The sequence below is a fragment of the Euprymna scolopes genome, chromosome 17, assembly GCF_053919585.1.
Source record: "Euprymna scolopes isolate OS-2025 chromosome 17, ASM5391958v1, whole genome shotgun sequence".
NCBI classification, from domain to species: domain Eukaryota; kingdom Metazoa; phylum Mollusca; class Cephalopoda; order Sepiida; family Sepiolidae; genus Euprymna; species Euprymna scolopes.
In genome coordinates this window covers 127,968,026-127,993,016 of record NC_136498.1, presented here as the reverse complement: position 1 = coordinate 127,993,016, position 24,991 = coordinate 127,968,026, and the positions used below count along the sequence as shown (strand labels likewise).

The 24,991-nt window shown below is 35.9% G+C and overlaps 1 long non-coding RNA gene across 1 annotated transcript; it reads right to left on the bottom strand.

Moving 5' to 3' along the window:
• Positions 1-1,240: 1,240 nt before the first annotated feature.
• LOC145296966 (uncharacterized) lies at positions 1,241-6,061 on the bottom strand. The gene is made up of 2 exons (XR_013870086.1): positions 5,101-6,061; positions 1,241-1,508 (listed from the first exon to the last, which is right to left on the bottom strand). It is a non-coding gene; the product is annotated as an uncharacterized LOC145296966 (long non-coding RNA).
• Between the last annotated feature and the right edge of the window lie 18,930 nt (positions 6,062-24,991).

Here is a 24,991-nt window from a genome sequence, read left to right as displayed (position 1 = left end):
AAAGCTACACAAAATATATATAAAAATGCTTTCATTCGGGGTAAAAGGGATGCTAAGATGTCAAAATTGAAAAATTGTTGATTGGACGTCGTTACATTTTTATTTGTTTGTAAATTGTTTCACAAATGCGCATCCGTAGATGTGAATTATGTCAGCTTTTTTTATGTTAATAGTAATTAGGTTTGCAAACACTTTGTGATGTGAACGTGGCAAACTGGTCTAATGGCTATCGAACGTGATTCACTGTCTTTAAGTTTTGGTTTGGATCTCCGTCCGAGTGTTTTTTATTTTTTTACTTACGAGAAGTGAACTGTTAAAAAAAAAACGTAACACTCGCATGCACATGTCTCTCTTTTTTTCTTTTTTTTTACACAGTGATCACCACTTATCAAGGCCCGGATGCCACTCAGGGATAAGGGTTATTGCAAGTACATTACGTTAGTGTGGAGATTTGATGAAGTGTTTGCTTAAGGGGGCGGTTCATTAGGAATTTGTTAACGTTGGACTTGAAGACATCCAAGTTGTAGTCAGGTGGGAAGCAGGCAGACGGAACAGAGTTCCACAGGCGTGCAGTTCTAAGAAATAAGCTTTGTTCATGGAATCCGCGTTTTGATTTAGGCACAGATATAGAGTGGGTGAAACTTTTGACAGTGAATTCAGCTAGACCGGTGTTTTTCGTGAAAGATTGGCGAGGGGGGACCAGAGATTGGAGTTCAGACGAGCACCTGCCATGGAAATAAGAATAAAACAAGGATAGGATCGCAACGTCTCGTCTGTGGGAGAGAGGTTGCAGGTTAGAGAAAAGGGCATCCCCCACTAAACTACGTTTCCATATTAATTAAAATATTATATTTATGGGTATTTTACTACCGGACTAGTCCATCCCTATATATATAAAATGAACTCATTTTTCCCCTATGATTTTGACCTTAATAGGATTAAAAATCAAGACATTTCATGCGAATGTAATATGCACAAACAGCAGCATAATATCTGAGGTGTGTTATAGGCATATTGTTATATATTCGGGGGTGTCATAAAGGAGATTTTGTCAAGGAGATTCGTGTACGTGATCGTCTAGTTTCTAATCTTATTGTTCATGTCTCGTGGGTGTGTGTTTGTGTACATGCATTTCTTAACATACCTTTATTCATGTGTCGTCGGTTGTTCCTCTGGTTTTCATTGTCTCTTGGAGGGGAGCTGGCCTGTTGGATGAAGAATTCACTCCAAGACGATGAAATGGTTTTATAGTTTTTATTCACCTTCCAAAGGTCGACACAGAATGGAGGTGAACCTTGCTTGTTTGATGATACACGTCAGCGTCCTCCCCAGCCCAGGGGGGGACAGCTGAAAAGCCGTCTGTCTTATTCAACACCCGAAACCAAACTGCCAAGAAAGAATCAGCTAACCTCATCACATGATACCACGTCATCTGGTCAGCTGACCCTTCTTTTGCAAACGTGTCCACTGTCCACGTTATTCACCTCTCTCTCTCTCTCTCTCTCTCTCTCTCTCTCCCTCTCTCTTTCTCTATTCTCTAATAGAGACACACAGAGAGAAAATAGAAAGAGTAAGAAAGCCAGAGAGGGGGGGGGAGATGCTCTTTAACATTCCTCCACCCCTTTTTTATCAAAATGTATGGCAAGCCATACATTTTTAATAACTAACTAACTAAAAAAAATAATTATGTCCGAAGTACATCTTTATTTTTTCACTTTCCGGACTCACCCCTTTTCCAAGAAAGATCAGGCACCAGTACTCTTCTACAACACTATCAACCCTTCTGCTGCTTCTCAAAAGTCCCTCCTAGACATTAACTTGCTTCCAAGTTAGACAAAGATACAGCTTTGCAGATATACATCTTGTCTAGGCGGTCGCATTGTTGGATATTTTCCACTGACTCTGCTCTTTATTTGGACCACTTGGCCAAACAAATGGAGACTCCATTTTCGATCACTTTTTCGAAATGGGGCCAGCATATCGCAATTACGACCAGAACGTCGGATGCTCCATGTTGGTGGTAGCTTTATCGCATGGGGACTCGAACCCCAGACCCTCAGATTAAAAGTCTGATGCTCTACCGACCCAACCATCCCACTCGCGTTCTCGACTTTCAGCATAGGCCTAAGTCCCAGTTTTTTTTTTCCTTTACTGTAATGCCCTGACGTCTTTCTCTGAGTGGTCCTATTACTGGAGCTTTGTTCTATTCAATCTACTACTTCGGGACTTCACAAAGCTCTTCTACTAACTCCCTTGGTTGGTCTAAGTCAAGATACGCCTTCACACTGATTCACTCGGAGCCTGTTTGAGTTCCTGGAACCCGACAAGATACGGAATCATCACTCCCTAACTAATGCGCCATCGATTTCTAACTAAGTAGTTTTCCCTTTGTGATTTTTCCGCATTCCCAGCAAGTCCCAAGATTCCAACCCAGATATCCCTCACACATTCCTCTAAAAAAATAAAAAAATAATAAGGCTCTATCTTGTCCCTTACGTAATCTGCATCTTTCCCTTTCTTCTATCTCCCCGTGATTAGGCTTGGTACCGACTGTCCAGTCGCTCCGTACCCTGAGGAATTATCGCGACCTCGCACGCCAGACTTTTGTTGGACAAGACTTATTGCCGTTGCTTGGGCCTACGTGGCATCTTCCAACTCACTGGAACCACTAGTATTGTTTTAACAGGGTTCTCATTACTCTAAAATAGTATTTCCCCTGCCAAATTTTCTAATTTGTGACAATACCGTGGCTTATAAAAAAAAAATAAAACAACAGAAAAAACTGCTTTCTACAGCCTAATTGCTTTGTAATTCTCATGAAAAAAAAATGCAACTACGCGCTAAACGTCCCTAAAATATAACTAAACCAACCAAATCTATTCCAAAATAATTTAATTTAATAATACCAATTAAATTCACCCAGCATGGTTTTTTTTTTAATTTTGGTACCTTTAATTCACAATATGGTAACATTTTATTTTCCTAAGTACTTGCATACATATTTCATTCATCTTCTCTTGAGCGATTCGTAACATAATGGCCACGTCAGCCATTGCACCCCCTCTGCCCCTTACACCATGTCAGAGGGCATTTCATTTGCTCCCTGAAGTTGATTACAACTAGATCCGCTCACGCTGGACAGAATACATTCCGTTCACTGCTATGTCAGAAAAAACTTTCTTTTTTTTTTCCAAAGTCGGTAAGCGCAACCTGCCTTGAAGACACATAGCTTCACGGAAAACACATGAAGTACTCAAACTTGCTCCATGTTGATTCTACTCGAAATCAACAGAAATCACGATGAAAAAAAATAAAATTCGAATCATTTCCCGAGAATAATGAAATTAATAACTACCCATGTAATTCAACACCTCTCCAAAATTCTAACATGCTTTCCACAGAAATTAAATTCCATTCACGCCCCACTTTTTTCTTTCATTTCTTCATATAGTTTATTTAACCCTATATTTATCCTTTTTTTTTTTTTTTTACCTTACTTATGTGGTCAAAACGTCACTCATGTCGAATAGAACATTTATTCTACTTTTCGAAAATTGAAATTAATACCGACTGAACCTTTGACTCTTCCGAAACTTTTTTTTTTTTTTTAAATCATTTATTACACTGTTTAAATCTTATTTCTTTCTCCCTATTTTATTATTACTATTTAATTAATTAAAAACACATTTTTTCTTTTATTAATCCTTCTTTCCATAGACCCCACAAGCAAGATTCCACCTCCCACATCTGCGAAAAAAAATACATGTCACAGAGTAAGAAAATCCTGCACAATACCATTTTAGAACACATCAATTACATAAAGAAAATAAATGAAAAAAATACAAAAATATCCTATAAGCATTCAGAAAGCCCCATCTTAGCAATAAATAAAATCCAAACAACAAAATTTTGTCCACGTCAGCAAAAAAAAATTCCTACGAAAAAAATCGCACAATCAGCGAAAAAGAAAAAAAAAATCATTTTACAGGACATGATCATTGTCTTTTCATCAACAGTTCATATTGTTTTTTCACTAAAAGCACATGAAGTTTCGCAGTTCAAAATTGCAACAAAAATTATTATTAACAACAAACCTTTCGTGATTGACATGTTTTTTCTTTTTAGTAAGGTGACAGGCTCATTTCTGACACACACGTTGTAGCTAACAAGTCATATGTTCTATTTTCTTTTTCTTTTTCTTTCTTTCTGTCCTTCTGTTTTACACTTGCTGTTTAATTCAAAATTAACAATATTTTATCAGTTTGTCTTTCGTTATAGCTGTTTTTTTTTCCAAGTTATTCTACTGTTTTTCTCACAGAATTTTTTTTTTCTTTTCTTTTCTTTTTTTTCTCTTTACTATTATTTTTCCTTATTACTTAGTGTTTTAACGGACCATCGTTGTGTGTGTGTTGATTTGTATTTCTTCTTTTTTTCTAATAATGTTCTTTCTCTTTTTTTTTCTTCCAGACATTTTATTGTGTTGTATAGTTTTTTTTTTTTTTGTTTTGTTTTTTTCTTGTCTTAAAATCTCCTTTCCCTTTTAAGGACCTGTTTCCACGTCGTATTTCTTAAACACTGGTTCGACTTCACATCGATGATGTGAACTTAGTCACGAGCACCAAAACGAATATGTTATATATTCGGGGGTGTCATAAAGGAGATTTTGTCAAGGAGATTCGTGTACGTGATCGTCTAGTTTCTAATCTTATTGTTCATGTCTTCGTGGGTGTGTGTTTGTGTACATGCATTTCTTAACATACCTTTATTCATGTGTCGTCGGTTGTTCCTCTGGTTTTCATTGTCTCTTGGAGGGGAGCTGGCCTGTTGGATGAAGAATTCACTCCAAGACGATGAAATGGTTTTATAGTTTTTATTCACCTTCCAAAGGTCGACACAGAATGGAGGTGAACCTTGCTTGTTTGATGATACACGTCAGCGTCCTCCCCAGCCCAGGGGGGGACAGCTGAAAAGCCGTCTGTCTTATTCAACACCCGAAACCAAACTGCCAAGAAAGAATCAGCTAACCTCATCACATGATACCACGTCATCTGGTCAGCTGACCCTTCTTTTGCAAACGTGTCCACTGTCCACGTTATTCACCTCTCTCTCTCTCTCTCTCTCTCTCTCCCTCTCTCTTTCTCTATTCTCTAATAGAGACACACAGAGAGAAAATAGAAAGAGTAAGAAAGCCAGAGAGGGGGGGAGAGATGCTCTTTAACATTCCTCCACCCCTTTTTTATCAAAATGTATGGCAAGCCATACATTTTTAATAACTAACTAACTAAAAAAAATAATTATGTCCGAAGTACATCTTTATTTTTTCACTTTCCGGACTCACCCCTTTTCCAAGAAAGATCAGGCACCAGTACTCTTCTACAACACTATCAACCCTTCTGCTGCTTCTCAAAAGTCCCTCCTAGACATTAACTTGCTTCCAAGTTAGACAAAGATACAGCTTTGCAGATATACATCTTGTCTAGGCGGTCGCATTGTTGGATATTTTCCACTGACTCTGCTCTTTATTTGGACCACTTGGCCAAACAAATGGAGACTCCATTTTCGATCACTTTTTCGAAATGGGGCCAGCATATCGCAATTACGACCAGAACGTCGGATGCTCCATGTTGGTGGTAGCTTTATCGCATGGGGACTCGAACCCCAGACCCTCAGATTAAAAGTCTGATGCTCTACCGACCCAACCATCCCACTCGCGTTCTCGACTTTCAGCATAGGCCTAAGTCCCAGTTTTTTTTTTCCTTTACTGTAATGCCCTGACGTCTTTCTCTGAGTGGTCCTATTACTGGAGCTTTGTTCTATTCAATCTACTACTTCGGGACTTCACAAAGCTCTTCTACTAACTCCCTTGGTTGGTCTAAGTCAAGATACGCCTTCACACTGATTCACTCGGAGCCTGTTTGAGTTCCTGGAACCCGACAAGATACGGAATCATCACTCCCTAACTAATGCGCCATCGATTTCTAACTAAGTAGTTTTCCCTTTGTGATTTTTCCGCATTCCCAGCAAGTCCCAAGATTCCAACCCAGATATCCCTCACACATTCCTCTAGAAAATAGAAAGAGTAAGAAAGCCAGAGAGGGGGGAGAGATGCTCTTTAACAATATTACCTCTCCACTTCCTCGATAATCGTAGATTCCTATCTTTTTTCTGCTGAGAGTTAACTGCCACAATCGGTTAAAATCAATGGAAGTAGTCAAATCTTTTCTCTCTAATAAATTCCTTCTTCCCTCGTCGCCACTTACACCGTTTTCGGATTGTTCACAAGGGATAGTTACGAAGGAACACCGGTTTGGGTTTTTCTTTACTTCGTAGTTGCTTAAAAAAACTGGAATGGAATTTTACTGTGCATTTCTGTTCTACGCTTTCTACTGGGTGAAACGCACCATGGACTTAACCGAATCGAAGGGTTATTTATGCCATTTATTTCGCTTTATTTCGTTTTGTAGTTGCTTAAAAAATTGAATGGAATTTTAACGTTCTTTTCGTTTTATGCTTTCTACTGGGTGAAACACACACTGGACTTAACCGAATCGAAAGGTTATTTATGTCATTTTTGTCGCTTTTCGCTGTATTTGTTTGTTTTTGTTTTTCCGAACACGTTCATCATTTTTTCCCTTAGTTTTGCTTTTTGTTTTTCCCTTTTTTTTTTTTTTAAATTTTGTTCACTGTTTTTTTTTGTTTTTTGTTTTGGGTTTTCCGATTTTTTAAGAAATTTAAACAGGGTTATTACTTCGTTTATTCTTTACTTTACCCACTTACACACACACCTCCAAACACTCTGGCAACGCCGGGTATCCCCGCCAGTATTATATAAAGTACAAATGAATTAAAAAATCAAACACTTCTCATCTTGCCTGTTATTTTTACAACATTTAAACGTTTAATTTTCAGAAGAGACTAACTTACAATTGAATTTTACCAAAGACATTATCCGTTAAGCCACAGATAATCATGTGAATTACTTAGAACTCCCACCTGATCACGTCGGACAGAACGTGGATTAAATAATAAGTCCGTTTGAAATTCTGTACGGACTCCCGATTCTCCAGAAAGATCCTCCAGTTCAACATAATACACTTGGAGAGGGTCGGAGGTTACATCGACGTAATTTTTGTGAAAACAATAGTTTAAATAATCGAAAAAATACGAATTATCGATCCTCATCTACAAAATTCACAGATATATTAAACAAATAACCAAAAATATATTTGAAATGAAAGGTATGTTTTACTTTAGACAACAAAATAAAAAAGGTGGATAAAAAAGTTTATAACAAATGTTATCAAAGGAAAGCTAAGTTATTCGTTTACCTAGCTGAATAAGGTTTCAGTGTTTGAACTTATTTTGAAGCTTACATTCAGTTTAAAAAGCAAGTAGTGTTGAGAGGCATGTGAGAAGAAGAAAAAATGGCGTCTCAATAATCGCTCAAAAATGAATCAAGATATTGGTAGAAAGCAACCCAATAAACGTCAGGGTAACATATGACATATAAAGGATTTTGTATTTTTAGAGGCGGCGAACTTTAAATTAAAATAAATCACAGCAAAATATTTTCATTATACAATATATAAGTCGTCTATTCCAAAGATTAATTTTTCGCATTTATAATTTAAATACAATTTGGAGTTTATGGCCCTGCGGCTCACGCGTATATGGCGTAATCTAGATGATCAATTTTCATAAGCTCTATGCATTTAAATAGGTTCTATTTCGACAATAACGTGCCGTTCCAAGTGATCTTTTGTGTTTGGTTTATTATTTTATTTGGAGAGATATAGATGTAGGCATGGGACTTACCTCCCCCAAATAAAAATAATCTAATGGGATGAGATTGTATGAACCAGGTGATCAGTTGACAGCCCAATTTCGTGAAATTATTCGTTAAACAAATGTTTTCCTCAATATATTGATCGCATCGCACGCTGTGTGGCATGTAGCTCAAAATAAATGATAGTTACCAAATCCGCAATAAAAGAGTTGTCAATTTAAAGTTCGCCGCCTCCAGCAAGTCCCCCCCTACTTGTATTTTAACTACTTATTTCGCCCTGAAGAAGACATGGTAGTAGGGGTATACGTTAGAGGATGGGATTCTAGGTTTATTAGTGTTTTTTCTCTTCCCTGCAACCTCTCTCCACAGAAGAGACATTGCGAGCCTGTCTTTGTTTTATCGTTATTTCAATGGCAAGTGCTCGTCCGAGCTCCAATCTCTGGCCCCCTTCGCTAATCTTTCACGAAAAACACCCGCCTAGCTGAAACCAATGTCAATAATTTTCCCCACTCTTTATCTGTGTCACATCAAAACGTAGATTCCATGAACAAAGTTTCTTTCTTAGAACTGCACGCCTGTGGAACTCTCTTCCGTTTGCCTGCTTCCCACCTGACTACAACTTGGATGTCTTCAAGTCCAACATAAACAAATTCCTGATGAATTGCTTCTCTAAGTAAGAGACTTTATAAAATCGCCAATACTAACGATTACTACGATACTATCCCATTGATTACTGTACACGCAATAACCCTTATCCTCGGGTGGCTTCCGGGCCTTAATAAGAGGTGACCTCTACGTAAAAAAGCACTTTGTAAAAGAAAAAATGAATAAATAAGTCATCGTAAAAAGAATTAGAGTTAAAAAAAGAACCGAATGACATCTGAACTCATATTTTTTCGATCTTTTCGTTTTGTTGTTGTTTTTTTTTTTTTTTTTTTTTGTCTGTAAACATTGATGACACAAACACGAGCAACAAAATGGCATCCGACGCTGTTGAGTTTCTCCATCATTAATCACAGCGGTAACTGCGGTCTACTTTCTGACCCGACGTTGGCCGAAGATTTCTTCTCCCCCGAAACCCTTTCTCAAGTGTTTGTGGTTTGGGATAAGGATACAAACAATGGAAATATGACTCCTATTCATTGTAAGTAATGGTCCTCAACCTGTGTGCCAGGGGCCACTGATACGCCATTTGCTAGGTAAAAAACAAAATGTGTCTGTCTGTCCACTAAAAGCATTTAGATTAATACACGGTAGAACGATAAAATTGTCACGCTAGAAAAGACGACATGATTTCATTTCCGTTTGATATTAACCGATTATTTTGTTGCAGACCATCTACTAGTTTACCAGTTGTGTACAAATTCCAAAAGGGATAGGAACCTTCTAGTATGTCTTAAAGTGACACAATGTTCACCAACGAGTGAGATTGGAGATGCGCCGCTGTACAACTCATGTTCTTTACCGATCCAAGTTATGACAACAGAGCCATTGCCAGCACTACATCGTTGGATTGCCACGAATAATAGGGACATGCCAAGGGTGATGAAAATAAAGTTTCCGGCCACGGTTGTGGTCTTTGGTGTCGTTTAAAGTGAGTGCCACATCATGTCACCTCACATATTTGAAGTCGGCTTGAAAGTCAACACTAAATTGTACGTGGAAGTGCTGAAGAGTATGGTGATCCGCTGGTGCAATCAAGTGTCCGCTAACAGACCCTGGGCGTGGCAGCAGAACTCGGCGCCAGCCCACAAGTCCAAAGAAATCAAGGCTTGGCTTCAGAAGGACTGCTAGGACTTTGTCATTGGCTCCCCTCCTTCCCGACCTGAACCGGTTGGACTACCTCGCTTGGTCATACGTCGAGAACATCACCAACAACACCAAAACTAGCCTGATCGCCTCCATCTGCCGAGTATTCGCCGAGCTCCCACCGGCACTTGTGAAAAAGGCATGCTCCCAATTCTGGACCTGTATCGAGGCGGCGACTGAGTCTGGAGGCGGCTACATTAAATAGATGCCAGCTCTAATATATAAGCAAGTTACCGTAATTAATGCTTTTAATAAATTTTTTAAAGTAAACTGTGTTGTTTTTTTTTTATTGTGACAACTTTATCGTTCCAGTATACTATATCTTTACAAGGTCACCATTCACCAATGCAGGAATTCTTGTATTCATTTTGAGTTTGTACATTTGTTATAGGAAAAAGGGCTGTCCTCTTTTCCTGTAAACAAGAAGAACAGTTAATTAGTGGAAAATGATATTAGGATAAGCCGAGACTCGAACCTTGTAAGCAAGGTTCAGAAATAGATTTAGAATTGGAATGTTAGAATTTCGCTATTGTTAAATTCTATATAAAATAGTTAATACATACATTAATTCCATAGCTAATATAACATACTGATCCAATGGGTCACCGGTAGTCTAGTATGTAGGGGAAACTGAATGCCCACTTCGCAAAATAATTTATCAATATAAGAGAACTCGCACTTACACAGACTGACGACGTGGCTGTGCCATTTTCGAAGCCAGTAGTTTACTGAGCATCAATTTTACTTATGCTTGTAGGAATACTTCATGTGGTACATCCTATAAGTACCTAGTTCCAGACAGAATTTAGGAGAACAATGCCGGCGACAGAACTAAATTGTTCTATAAAAATTTAATTCTACTTGGGTAATTTTAATGACTAGCTATACCGCGATTTTATTTTACGTTCCTTTGATATTTTTCTTTTTTTTCAATTACACATATCTTTTTTTAGAAAAAAAATATTGTACACCCTCTGAGATTGATAGCTTTGAAATGTGCCAGTGTTTTGCTTCCGTATTGCAAAAGTATACTTTGAAATAAGGGTATTTTTTCGTTACACAGTCATAACTTATGAAACTCCAAAAACCACTTGAATTAAATATAAGTGTAAGGTGGGCGGTAAAATTGTTGAAAATGGGAAGCATTTAATTATTTAAGTGAACGACTGAACTAGATCGTGTTGGCTTAAACTTTAAAACGACCATATTGTAATCAGCTTCGAAGCAGTCCGACTGTATTATGTTTCACTAATATCAAGGCTTGATATGGGTATCTAAAATGGTCCACTGTTATCAGGTTTGAAACCGACGGTATCGATGGCTTATCTAATGTAAACTTTACGTTAATAAAAATATAAATAATACGCTCTTTTCGGAATTGTTTCCTTTTAATAGAGCACTATGCTGGAATTAAAAAAAAATAATGTATATGTAACTGTATATACAAAATTATGGTTTGATATATATATATATATATCAAACTACACCGATGAAGACTGAAGGATCAGTCGAAAATATGTACTTGTAAAAAAAGTTTCTTAATTTTCTTTCATAATATTATTTTGTATTCCTGCACGTCACCAATTGAAAACGAATAAAGAAAAGTTATAAGCTTTTATACTTTTCGTATTCTTTTTTATACATTTTCATTCATATATATATATATATATATATATATATATATATATATATATATATATATGTGTGTGTGTGTGTGTGTGTGTGTGTGTGTATTTGTGTGTATACATTCACATGCATATACACAAATATATATAATTATAATTTAATGATTATTATTTATTTATTTATACCCACAGACACTAGTGTTTCATGCTTACGCAATCATCAGTGTACTGACTGTCGTTTGGGAAATTCGAACCCAGTCATAAAGTTCATTTTATTCGATTTTCTAGACATATACCACCGAGTCACCAAACACATTGCCCCGAGCGCGAAGGGAATTAATAACTAATAAACGCTTAATTTGGGCGCAGACATTAGACAATCCAGAGTATTCAAACGGACGAAAGTCGTGAACGTTGCATAAACGCTAGTTGCCTGTCTCTTAGTTTATATTTCTCAGAAAGTGGCCATCCCTAAGTATTCTTAAAGAAGCTTACTAATTATATCGTCGCATGCATATACGGGTAAAGACGCGCGAGCGCAAACCACACATATATATTCACACACATGTGTAAACAAACACACACATTCTTTTTTTTTATATTTTGATTCAGTCTGTTACATACTGTCTTATTAGTACAATGATGAATGTTCCTGTATTGTTCTTCGTGAGAGTCTTACGAGAGATTAGTGTTGAGTAAAAGATGTTCATGTTGTATGAAGAGATGAGAGATATTAACATATTGTTAGAGAAGAGATGTGGTCATTAACACGTATATATAAAGAGAGAGAGAGCTTACATATAAATACGCTTTGAGAGTTTTTTTTCATATCTAGATAGATAGACCGATAGGTTGGCATTTATGCCGATAGATTGAGAGGTTGGCATTTATGCTTCGACAGTTCGTATGCACGGGAGTGTTTATATAACATAAATAGAATAACACATATACTTTCTAAACATATATTTTTTAGATGATTAATTTCGGATAGTTCTTATATATAAATTGACAATACCTTTTCCATGTAATAATGGACACAGGAGACGGCAGTTATAAAAACATGATGAGCATTTATTCTTCCACTTGACCGGTCAATGGCTTGCATCCAGGAATTCAAAGTTTCTTCTTACATTGTTTTTTTCTTCCAGACGGGCCCAGATTCGAACTGGTCGGACTCTTGCCTGACTCTCTGACTCTCTGCCTCCCTTCTGACTTCTTCACTAACTAACTAACTCTCACTTCCTATATTGAGAAATCTATGCATGTCCGGCCAACGTGATAACAATTCACGTGCCATCAACATGCGCGACCTGCACGTTACGAAACATTCTGATTTCCCATTTTTCCTTTGTTGTTTTCACAAAGGAATTCAACCTACATATCTAATTCATATAACCCATTTTTTTTATTATCCAACATTCTTTCTAACAATGAATAGCTTCCAGCCAAAATTATATTTATTATTTATTTTATCAGAATCAACAATTTACTGGACATTTTATTTAAAACCTATTGTGCTTTAAAACTTATCTCCAGGGTTCGATTCCCGTTTTCTCTAATTTTATTTTCATTTACTAATTCTCTTTATTTTTTCTCTCTCCACAATTAACCATTTTCATATGTTGTAGTCTATCTTTCGTTTTGGTCTATTGGTCTTACTGGATTCCAAGAGAAGAATCTAGTCTGGTAGAGTATCCAGCTTCGTGCTATTATTTGAGGTAACATCACTCGGAGAAGATGCATTATTCCTCGTAAAAGCTCCATAGAAAATTTATTTAGATTGCGAATACTATGTGATTGTGAATATTTTGCCAGGGTTTACTTCTAGGGAAGAGTATCCTTATGCCAGGTTCTTCTGACAAACTCCTGTACAGAGAGACATTAGACGCTCGAGGATAGTGTCTAGTAGGCATTCAAGTTCTCTCCAGTAGGAATCATGCGAATGTGTATGTACAAATGTTAACCATGTCCATTACGAACCAATTAGTTAATGAATATTCTGACGGAAGTGAAGTGTTTTTTTTTTCAAAATTACTTGACGGTTAGTCAAGGGGTTTGTTTAGAAACAACTTCCTCTCCCGTCCAACAACTGACTCATTTATTAATGGCGACTATTTTAGTTATTTATTATTATTCATCTTGAAAGGAAAAACATACATATTTTTAAAACCGAAATCTTTATCGGAGTGAAGTTTTAAATTGACTCGTTTTTTGTTTTGTTTTGTTTTATTTTATTTTATTTTTTTGTTTTGTTTCGTTTTGTTTTTTTTCTCTTTTTTTTGTTTTGTTTTGTTTTGGTTTTTGTTTCCTTTTGTTTTTTCTCTTTTGTTTTTTTTTGTTTTTTTTTGTTTTTTGTTTTTTTGTTTTTTGTTTTTTGTTTTTTCTGTTTTTCGTTTTTTGTTTTTTTTGTTTTTTTTGTTTTGTTTTGTTTTGTTTTTTTTGTTTTGCTTCGTTGTTTTGTTTTGCTTTTGTTTTGTTTTTTGTTTCTTGTTTTGTTTTGTTTCTTTAGTTTTGTTTTTTCCCGATTTATTTTGTTCTTTTTTGTTTTGTTGTTTTTTTGTTTTGCTTTGTTTTTTTTGTTTTTTTTTGTTTTTGTTTTTTTTTAATTTTGTTTCACTTAAGATCACGTAAAATAAAACGATGGCGGCGCGTGGCAAATGCAGAAGTAACTCGGCGATCTGAATGTTGGTCTCATGAAATGAAGATCGATAACAAAGAAGATTAAAAGAAAATTCCCGAACAGTTCGATAAAATTAACACAGCAGAAATACTTGCTCTTCCGAATATCCCCGATATAAGCAACAAAATCCCACCCCTTCACCTAAGATGCCGAAAAGCTTTCTACTCTATGAGTTTATTCCCCCAAACTTCTAGACTGAAGCATATCTTTCCGGGTTCCTGCTTCTCTGACTATATTGACGTACAGAAGTTCAAGTGTAATGTGAACAGACATCTTGCTGCTCAACTCCCTACATAGTGTTCGTCTAGATATGGTCTCAAATAGTAACCGCTTTCATCCAAGTTGCACTGTGCTTTGTTTGGGTTAAATAAGAGTAAGAGAATGCCTGAGCAGCATCCTTGGTATCATCAACCCATCCTAGATTGGACAAAAGAATATCTTAGGCATCTGAACCAAAACATCAGGATACTTATAACCATATACTGCGTTGGAAAGCTGATACTGATCGATTCTGTATAAAAGAAGAATAATAGGGGAAAAAGGAATGGTAAACGTATGCACATTTGCACGAGTGATACAGCAAAGGAACTCAATATATACATAATCCATAATATAAATAGCTGATTAGCGTTGAAGAAAGCACGAAAAAGACTAAACCCAGTAAATCTTAAATAAAAACCGTGAAAGACGCAAAGCAGGAAGACGTATGGAAGTACTATGGACGCTTTATAAGACTGTCAAAGAAATAAACTACGAAAGTATATGGATATTGAGTACTTGTCGGGCGATGGGGTCCCAAGTTCGAGCCCTACTTTCAGTTTGAGAAAAGGTAGTTAACGTGGTATATGGCCAACGTTGTCGTGGCAAATGTTTATGCGTTTCTTAAGGTTTTAGATGAGGATTAGTTATTCGTATTAGTTGATTCATCGGTCTATTGTCCTCATGCTAGTGTCATTTCAACAACGTTTCTGTCGATGTAACCTTCGATCTTCTTCAGGTGTATCTTGTCGAATTCAAGAATGTTTCTGTCGAAATGAGGAATTTGGGCGAGATTTTTAAGGAATCTTTTATTTATTTTATTTACTTCACGGGGGTAGCATTCTCTTATATATATATATATATATATATATATATATATATATATATATATATATATATATATATATATATATATATATACTTGTTTATTGTTATATAAACATGCTCACATCCCGCTGCTACAAATAGCCACTTGTTTCAATCAAACAACAAATATCATCGGGCAGCGACTTGACTATTCAAAAGTTCAATAGGTTGAACTTTTGAATAGTCAAGTCGCTGCCCGATGATATCTGTTGTTTGATTGAAACAAGTGGCTATTTGTAGCAGCGGGATGTGAGCATGTTTATATAACAATAAACAAGTATTATCAGCTCTTTTTATTGAGCACTATCTAACAACCTCGTTGAATTCATTAGTCAATTACTTTTGAATATAAAAAAACCCGAGTATATATATATATATATATATATATGTATATGTGTGTGTGTGTGTGTGTTATGTGTGTGTAAGTATGTATATATATATACAAACATATATATATATATATAGTAATAATAAATATATAATATATATAAATATATAAATATAGTAATAATAAATATATAATATATAATAAATATATATATATAGTAATAATAAATATATAATATATATATATATATATAGTAATAATAAATATATAATAATGAATATATATATATATAGTAATAATAAATAGCACATCAGTTGTAAAAGTGATATTCTCCTGAAGGTTGAAGGTTTAATTCTCAGTGTGGGCGACCGAAAAATACAATTGCGAAATACAGAAATGCGAATGCCTTAGAACCTCCATCGTTTCATGGCTGACAGAACAACAGCATGCTACCCCCATTAAGTAAATAAAATATTCCGTTGGAAATTCCGTCCATATTCCCAAAACGTTCTGATGTAATATTGTGACCCTTTGGGTTGTGATCATAACGTAGTATCTGTGTAAACTGTGGCAAGCAGGATCAAGGACCAAAACATTATTATTATTATTATTATTATTATTATTATTATTATTATTATTATTATTATAATAATAATTAATTTGAGCGACGGCGAGTCTCTGGATCGATTATTATGATTAGAAAAATAAACAATTTGATTGGAGAAAAGTGATTGACAGCAAATAATAATATCGCTACAAAAGGAATGTGAAAATAGAATATAGACGTAAACATGATTTTGGTTTGCATAAACAAAAAACTAGATTGACGTTACATCAGCTGTAGGTCTGAGACACGTAATGAGATGTAGATTTGGGGAGATTCTAGTCACTCGTAAGCTGTACATCAGAGAGAACGAACGACTCAAAAGGGAGGGGGGAGTTGGTCTCTCCATGACGCTGGGAGCGGCGTCATCTCAGGCAGCCAAGATGTAAAGACGTTGTAATCTTTGAAGATGTCAACTGAAATCATGAAAATAAATGTTCGTAAACAATTCAGGTATGTGTTGTGTTATTTACATCTGTTAAAAAAGAACTGTTTGTCTACGACTGTTTCGATACGTCCACGTCAATCGTTTCCTGTTAGAACTGTTGCATTAATGTTAAAATATACCTACGAGACGATCAACTAAATGATACGACGTATATACATACACGCATTTACGCGTACATGAATATACAGACAAAATATAAAACCGAACTATTCAACATGTATGTCCTTATAGAACATAATCATATACATATGACACAACGGACCACCTTTTTAGAGACCCATAATATAACAGTGAAAACATGAGAACAGTAGTCAGGGGAATTCAAATAATACAAACACATCTAACCATTTAAATTAACATGGATACAAACAATATGAGCCAATTTTCGAGGACGTATGACGAGGTGACAATATTTTTAAGGGAAATACGATATCAAGAGCTGAAAGTCTTCTGTGCCATGTTTGTCAAAGCTAAAAATTGCAGCTATGAAAACGCTAAAAAAGGGCACATTTCTATAAAACAAGGACGTTTATTTTAAGGATTTTTTTTTTATCAGTCTATTTACAAAGAAAATATGGGGAGGGGGTTAGGATGTTAATAAGAGGAACTGAAAGACCTTACGGATCAAAATCAAGGCGACTACATTATTTTTTGCGACGCCGTCGACCAAGTTCAACGTAACGTAAGTTTTTTTTCAAATTGAAAGCAAGGCTCGAATACGGAACATCATTACAGGGCAAGCAGCAAATATGCTACAAAGAAAACACTTTAATAGAGAATGGAAGCACTTCTGGCATATAATCAACAAGATATGAACGAAATATTTTAAAGCCAAAGTAAAAATTAAAAAAAAAAACTCTTCATATTCTTATGGAATGGCTATGATCCCGATAAGAAATCGATTCTAAAACTTGTCTTTTTTTCTTATCAAGTCTTTCTTGGAGTTCAAATAATAAACCCGTTACTCATTCTGCTCCTCATAAAATCGGCTTCTCTATAACTCTAACTGCTTCATAAAACCTGAGATTATTATATATCTTTACAAATCTATTCTCCGATCTAATCTCCTGTCATATTTAGGTTGGTAAATCTCTATCTTATTTCAAGGTTCTTGATAAATTACTGAAACGTATCTGTGATTTGATTGCCCCCCTCCTCCCCGCACTTTCTTCTTTCACTGCAACATTTCTCTCACAGACGTGATGTTGCTAGTCTCAGGTTTTGCTACAAACATATTTATAGCAGGTGTCCCTCAGTTTAGTGAGAAAAGGCCAAGCATTTATTGGTGTTAAATTATTAATATAACATAAATCTATAGATCACACGCATTAGTGTATTTTTAAATTTGCGGAAAATATATGCACATATTACATGGACTACATTTTTTTAGAAAGGAGTCACCACTTATCAAGGCCCGGAGGCCACTCGAGGATAAGGATTAATGGATATAAATAAGTAGTGGACATTTTGTAAATTGGATTACTTAGGATGATGGTTCATAAAAAACTTGTTTCAGTTGGACTTGAAGACAATCAGATTGTAGTCAGCTGGAAAGCAGGAAAACGGAAGACAATTCCACAGGAGTGCAGTTCTAAGAAAGAAACTTTGTTCATAGAATCTACGTTTAGGTTTAGGCATAAAGAGGGGGGAGAATTATTGATAGTGGTTTTGGCTAGACGAGTATTTTTCGTGAAAGTTTGACGAGAGGGGACCATAGATTGAAGCTCAGACGAGCACTTGCCATGAAAATAACGATCAAGCAGAGACAGGATCGCAACATCTCTTCTGTGAAATAGAGGTTGCAGGGAAGAGAAAAGGGCATCCTCCACTGAGCTAGAAAGTCTATTTTGAACTCTGTCAAGACAGGATAAGCTGCTTCTAGAAGCCCTTGCCCAGATGTGGCAATAGTACTCCATCATTTATGTATTTATGTTTTTGCCGACTGTTATCTTCATCTTCATAGTTGTTGTTGCTTCAATATATCTGGCTTTCTTCAGGTGGTTAACATCAACGAGATAAAAATGTTGAATCTTGTAACTGTTTCCCCAGTAATTACCGTCTTTACTAGTTGTTGTTGTTGTTGTTGTTGTTGTTGTTGTTGTTGTTGTCTCATCACGTTTTTTTTTATTCATCTAATTCTCTGGCTTTGTTTTTAATTAACAATTTTTTTATTACATTTTCACCACAAACAAGCAAATTGCCACTTTGATGTAGGGGGCTACTATCAGGGACATAAGTTACAGGGGTACTATGTGGGAAGTTGGGCAGCAAGATGTCGGTTCACATTACACTTGAACTTCTGCATGTCAGTACAGTTGGGAAAGCAGAGACCCGGAAGGGAATTCCAAAGTCTAGCAGTTCTGAAGAAGAACCTACTGGAGTAGAAAGCTCTCTTACATCTAGGGACTTCTACTGTGTAGGGGTAGGATTTAGCTGCCTGTCGGATTTGTCAGGGTATTTACGTCGAGGGGGTACAAGAGCTTGCAGTTCGTCAGAGCATTCACCGTTAAAGTACTTGTAGAACAGGCAGAGGGATGCTACATTTCGTCGATGGGACAAAGGCTGAAGCTTAGATGACAGTTCAGGGCCTATCAGATTGGCGACTCTCTTTTGAACCTTGTCTAGGAGCGAGAGACTAGTAGCAGAGACACCAGTCCAAATATGACAACAATACTCCATGCATGGGCGAATGGTGGCCTTATAGAGGTACATGATACTTTCGAGCATTAGTAGCTTTCTAGCACGGTAGAGAGAACCTACTTTTTTTGCAGCGGTCCTGGCAATGCTCTTAATGTAATTTTTCCAACTCATGTTTCCTGTTAACGTTAGGCCGAGGAGTTTAAAAGATGTACTGTCAGATAAAGAGTCTTTGGCCATTGCTATTAGTAGTAGAGAAGGTTTCTTGTAGTTATTGAAGGAAAAAAAAATTAGTCTTGGCAGCAATGATAAATAAAATAAAATAATATATAATACCTTTCGGTACGGATCCGACAATGGAAAAGTAGATAAGAACACAAACTTGGATTTATACGACCATAAAATCCAACCTTGATCACACTTCGGAGCCCGTGGCGCAGTGAATAGAGGTCACTGAAGTGTGGCGTCTGCACTGATGCTGCCCTCAAATTAATTGTTCTCAGTCAATGGAGGGGAGAACCCTTCTATACTAAGGCAATTTTATTTTTGCAGAATCCCCTTTTGGGGGGAGCTGGTTATCTCCCACATTAAACCGGGATGGTGGAATCCTTCTTCCGCTCTAGAAGATATCTCACTGCTGATGCATATTCTCTATCTATATAAAAGCCAAGTACGTCCAAGGATGAAGTACTGCTGCCAGATCTGGGCAGGAGCTGCTAAAAACCGCCTATCTTGCCTTGACAGAGTGGGTTAGTGGGGGACCCCTTTTCGCTTCCCTGCAACCTCCCTCCCACAGAAGAGACGTTGCGAGCCTGTCTTTCTTTTATCGTTATTTCAATAATAGCAAGTGCTCGTCTGAGCTCTAATCTCTGGTCTCCCCTCGTTAATCTTTCACGGTAAACACCCGTCTAGCTGAAACCACTGTCAATAATTTTCTCCATTCTTTTTCTGTGCCTAAATGAAAACGTAGATTCCATGAACAAAGCTTCTTTCTTAGAAGAGCACGCCTGTAGAACTCTCTTCCGTCTGCCTGTTTCCTACCTGACTACAAATTGGATGCCTTCAAGTCCAACAGAAACAAATTCCTGATGAACCGCCCCCTCCAAGTAAGACACTTTATCAAATCTCCATTACCCACAATTAATACGATACTATCCCATTGATTACTGCACACGCAATAACCCTTATCCACGAGTGGCCTCCGGGCCTTGATAAGTGGTGACCACCATGTAAAAAAAACCCCGACCTTGTGTCACATTAAATAAATGAATAGAGGCGTCGAGTGTCGACGGTTCCAAGTGAGCATTGCTTGAAGATAAGCGTTTTCAATCCTACCCAAAGCAGGCTGTATGATTAGTTGGTTAAAAAACGGGGAAGGCACTAATTACTGGGTATACAATTTTGAGACTCAGCTTTCTTATCTCCTGAAGAAGGCCAGAGGACGAGTTGGCCGAAACATGGCGAAACAACAATAACTATGAAGATGAGGATAACAGACCGCAAATAAATAATACAAAGGGATTGATATTTTGTATAATTTGGATTATTCGGACTATTGACCTCGTCTTTATTCTTATTCTCAACCAATCAAGAGGAGAACAGTAGTCCAAACAATCAAAATAACACAAATTATCGGTCCTCATCTAAAAAATTGAGCAATATTAGAAGGTTCAACATTGGTATACAACGAAACGACAAGAATGATACAAATTCGATTCATTTTTATTTAACTATTTCTCTATGCATGTATTAGATTAGGATTCACTTGCCTTCTCACGAGAATAAAGTTAGACACAAAGTTGGTTTTTAATATCGGGAATATCCAGCTCGCTACAAAAGGGCGCTCTGCATAGAAACAAAATTTTTTAAAAATGCCGAAGACAAAACAGATTTTACACTTTGATCCTACCCAAAAGGCTAAGGAATGGTGGGTATTTATTTCTCGCTGAGAAATGTGATATGAGGGATATGGGACTCAACAGTAAGTGGCACTCTCAAAGAGGGTCACTTTGACCCACAAATCATGCTTGGGTAGCCCCGTCGGTATTCCTCGGTAGGGGCGTCCCAGGCGATTAACAATAAACTAACTCCTTTAAAACGAAAGAAGGCAAAGACTTGAAGGTGGACCTCCTAGAACTGCACGCTATCAACTTTTACACCGTATTCAACAAGGAACACGTAATAATAGGAATGGTCTAATCACTGTTGACTTGGGGCAAAGAATAAAAATTTCCGGCTGAGCGAGAATAGTGTTGTCAGTTTGAGTCTCCGTATTTTGAATTCATTTTCTGTTGATCCAATCTATCTAACATTATTTTTCTAATCCCAACAAAGATTCTCTGTTTAAATTGTCGTTTTGCCTGCACATTTTTAGAATAACGATCTGTTTCATACACGCCAAGGATATGTTATTGACATTATTTTTAGCAACAAGAGAGTGGCTTCTCGGCCTTATTAACAGTGACTCTTTAGCATAAAAAAAGGCATGCGAATTATAATGTTTCTAAGAGCTAGATATTTTGATGAGAATATAACAGTGTAAAAGCAGAAGTGTGTGTGTGTATGTGTGTGTATATGTGTGTGTATGTGTGTGTATATGTGTGTGTATGTGTGTGTATGTGTGTGTATGTGTATGTGTGTGTATGTGTATGTGTGTGTATGTGTGTGTATGTGTGTGTATATGTTTGTGTGCGTGTGTGTGTATGTGTGTGTGTGTGTGTGTGTGTGTGTGAAGATGAACGAGACGCGGGAAAAGGGCGGCGCATGTGGATGATAAGGACAATAGAAACAATAGGTTGCCGGTTGCACCGGGTTGGTGAGGTTCAGTTACAAAAAAGAAAGGAGTAGGAGAACCCAAGCTTGTAAAAGTGAGCAGGCCGAGCGAAGTTGCCCCCCCCTTTCTGAAAGGAAATAATTACGGTGTTCGCTGAAGATCACACCGCCATTGTAAGCCCGACAGGAAGGATGTAACGAGAGAGAGAGAGAGAGAGAGAGAGAGAGAGAGAGAGAGAGAGAGGTTCGGGAGCAATCCGACACTATTTACATAGAGAATAACGGACGGTCACTGCCTCAAAGGGCTGGAGCCAGGGGAAGAGGTAAGATTATTAGTCGTCCAGTCTACTTCCGTGAAGAGAGGTCAGCCGTTGACTGAGACAGGCACTCAGATTTGGTATTGAAGAGAGTCCTCCTTATGGGCTGGTCGGGTAGGGGGTGCGTATAGTCTGCAGTAATGTAGGGATCCTTGCTCTACTACAACACCAAGGAAAAGAAAAGCATGAATATAAATTCTCGTTTTTTTTTTAAAAGTAAATATCCTATTTCTTCTTATATCTTTTATTTGATGAAGTAACTGCGACTACAGTAACTGTATGCGCAAAGATAGAGTTGCGTATACAGCGACTATTATTTCCGATTATAGTGAACATAATTGTATGCTGTTGTGATTCTATAATGGCCCGGAAGAAAAACGACTCAGTAATTGTTTAAACGAAATATATTGAACAGAAACGCAAATACTACAAATGTAGAGTGTGAGTATACGTCAGTCCGACTGCCACGAGTGAAGAACTATCGTAACCGATGTGCTAACAGCGAGAGACATCTTTCTGTCTTTGTGGAAAGCTTATTATTATCCGCAGAGTGTTTCGATTAATACTTATTATCATAAGTAATTAACTATATGAAAGTAAAAATATAATAATTACACATAAGCACACAGATGAAGATTGTAAATTCATTTATGGCGAGCTGTAAAAAAAAAATATATCAGAATGACTTGAAATGGGTTGAATCCAAGCATTAATTTATAAAAATAAGGTGGGCTTTTTAGTCTTATAGTTTGATAAGGAATAGACGTTTATATATATATATATATATATATATATATATATATATATATATATATATATATATATATATATATATATATATATATATATATATATATATATATATATTTTATATATATATATATATATATATATATATATATATTTTTTATATATATATATATATATTTTATATATATATATATATATATATATATATATATATATATATATATATATATATATATATATATATATATATATATGATTGTTGAGCTGGATTAAATCCGACGATATAAATAAAATGACATGAGATTACGAAAGAATCTTTTTTAAATTAGAAATAATTGAATTGGGACAAAATAGCGCAGTAACTTAAATCTCATGTCATTTTATTTAGTTAATCTATCACCGCTATATTTCCAAACACATTTTTTTTTTTTAATATCTACGATATTTTAACTTTTAGACGTAATCCACTACACTAGTTTACTCTAATTTAGTTTTTCTCTCATAAAATGTATATACATGTACATATGACATCTAATTTACATAAGGAAAACACGCTGCTCTCCCCCATCATTATATATAGCCCCAATCCTCGGACTCTCTCGTCAATGACCATCCCTCTTGAAGAAGCCCGCATAAATCGGGCGAAACGTTGAGTATCCAGGTCCTTCCACCTCCATTTTATTTCCTATATATATATATATATATATATATATATATATATATATATATATATATATATATATATATATATATATACATATATATGTATATATATATGTATATATATATATATATATATATATATATATATATATATATATATATATATATATATATATATTGATTGATTGATTGGAGAGCTATTGGCTACACATTAACAAACGTGTTTCAATGACCCCCTAGTAGGGGAAATCACCTCATCAGGCCAAAAATCATCCCCTGGCCTGTTGAGGTGATTTTCCCTACTAGGGGGTCATTGAAACACGTTTGCTAATGTGTAGCCAATAGCTCTCCAACAATCAATCAATATATATATATATATATATATATATGAAATAAAATGTGTAGCCAATAGCTCTCCAACAATCAATATATTGCTCTGTTTCATGCATTGAGCACTCTTTGGAATGACATATTGTGTTGTTGTTATGAGTTACTGAAAAATTCTACCAACAGTACAGTATAATAATAATAATAATAATAATAATAATAATAATAATATATATATATATATATATATATATATATATATATATGTCAAGAATTGTAAAAGTCAACTGGATTAAACGAATAAATAATAAGATGCTCAACATCATAAATTTTGGAAGATAACTTTTTGCCATTTATTCACTATACTGCTCTGTAATTACACTGACCTTCTTAAATAAGGATTGGTATATATTATAAGAAAATATATTCCTACAGAAATATATATATATATATATATATATATATATATATATATATATATATATATATATATATATACACTACGTGTCAAATTATTAACGAGATAACATTTTTTACCAGTTTCAGAAACTTACCGGTAGTTTCGTATCAAAACTTCGGAAACGTTGGCAATGCTGAGCTGCGCGTACTGTGAAACTTTCGTACTGTTCCAGGCAATGTAAACAACTTGCCATCGTAATTGCTGAATCCACGGCATTTAAGGTGTTTCAAATTATTAACAAGGCAGTTTGTTTCGTTAATAAAATGAGTCGTAAAAGTGGATTGAGTAGTTCTAAAAAGAGTACTTACAGAACATCTAGCAAAAGTAAAAACTACCCTCGAAATATCGAAAATGATAGGAAGGTACCATCAAACTGTGAAGAACTTTGTTAATGACCCTACAAAGGTATGTAAGAGAGCTGATAAAGGTAAATCTAGAGTTGTTTCACGCCGTTCTCTACTCCAAATTACACGTGAAGTTGTTAAGAACTCTGGGCAGACAAGTCGAGAAGTCTTTGATCAAGCCGGATTAAAGAATGACTCAAAAAGTACTCGATGTCGCCTTCTGAAAGAAGTGGCAAAGTCGTGATAAAGCCGCCGTTAAAACAACATCACATACAAAACTAATAGAAATGGGCGGAGGACAACATGAAAATGGATA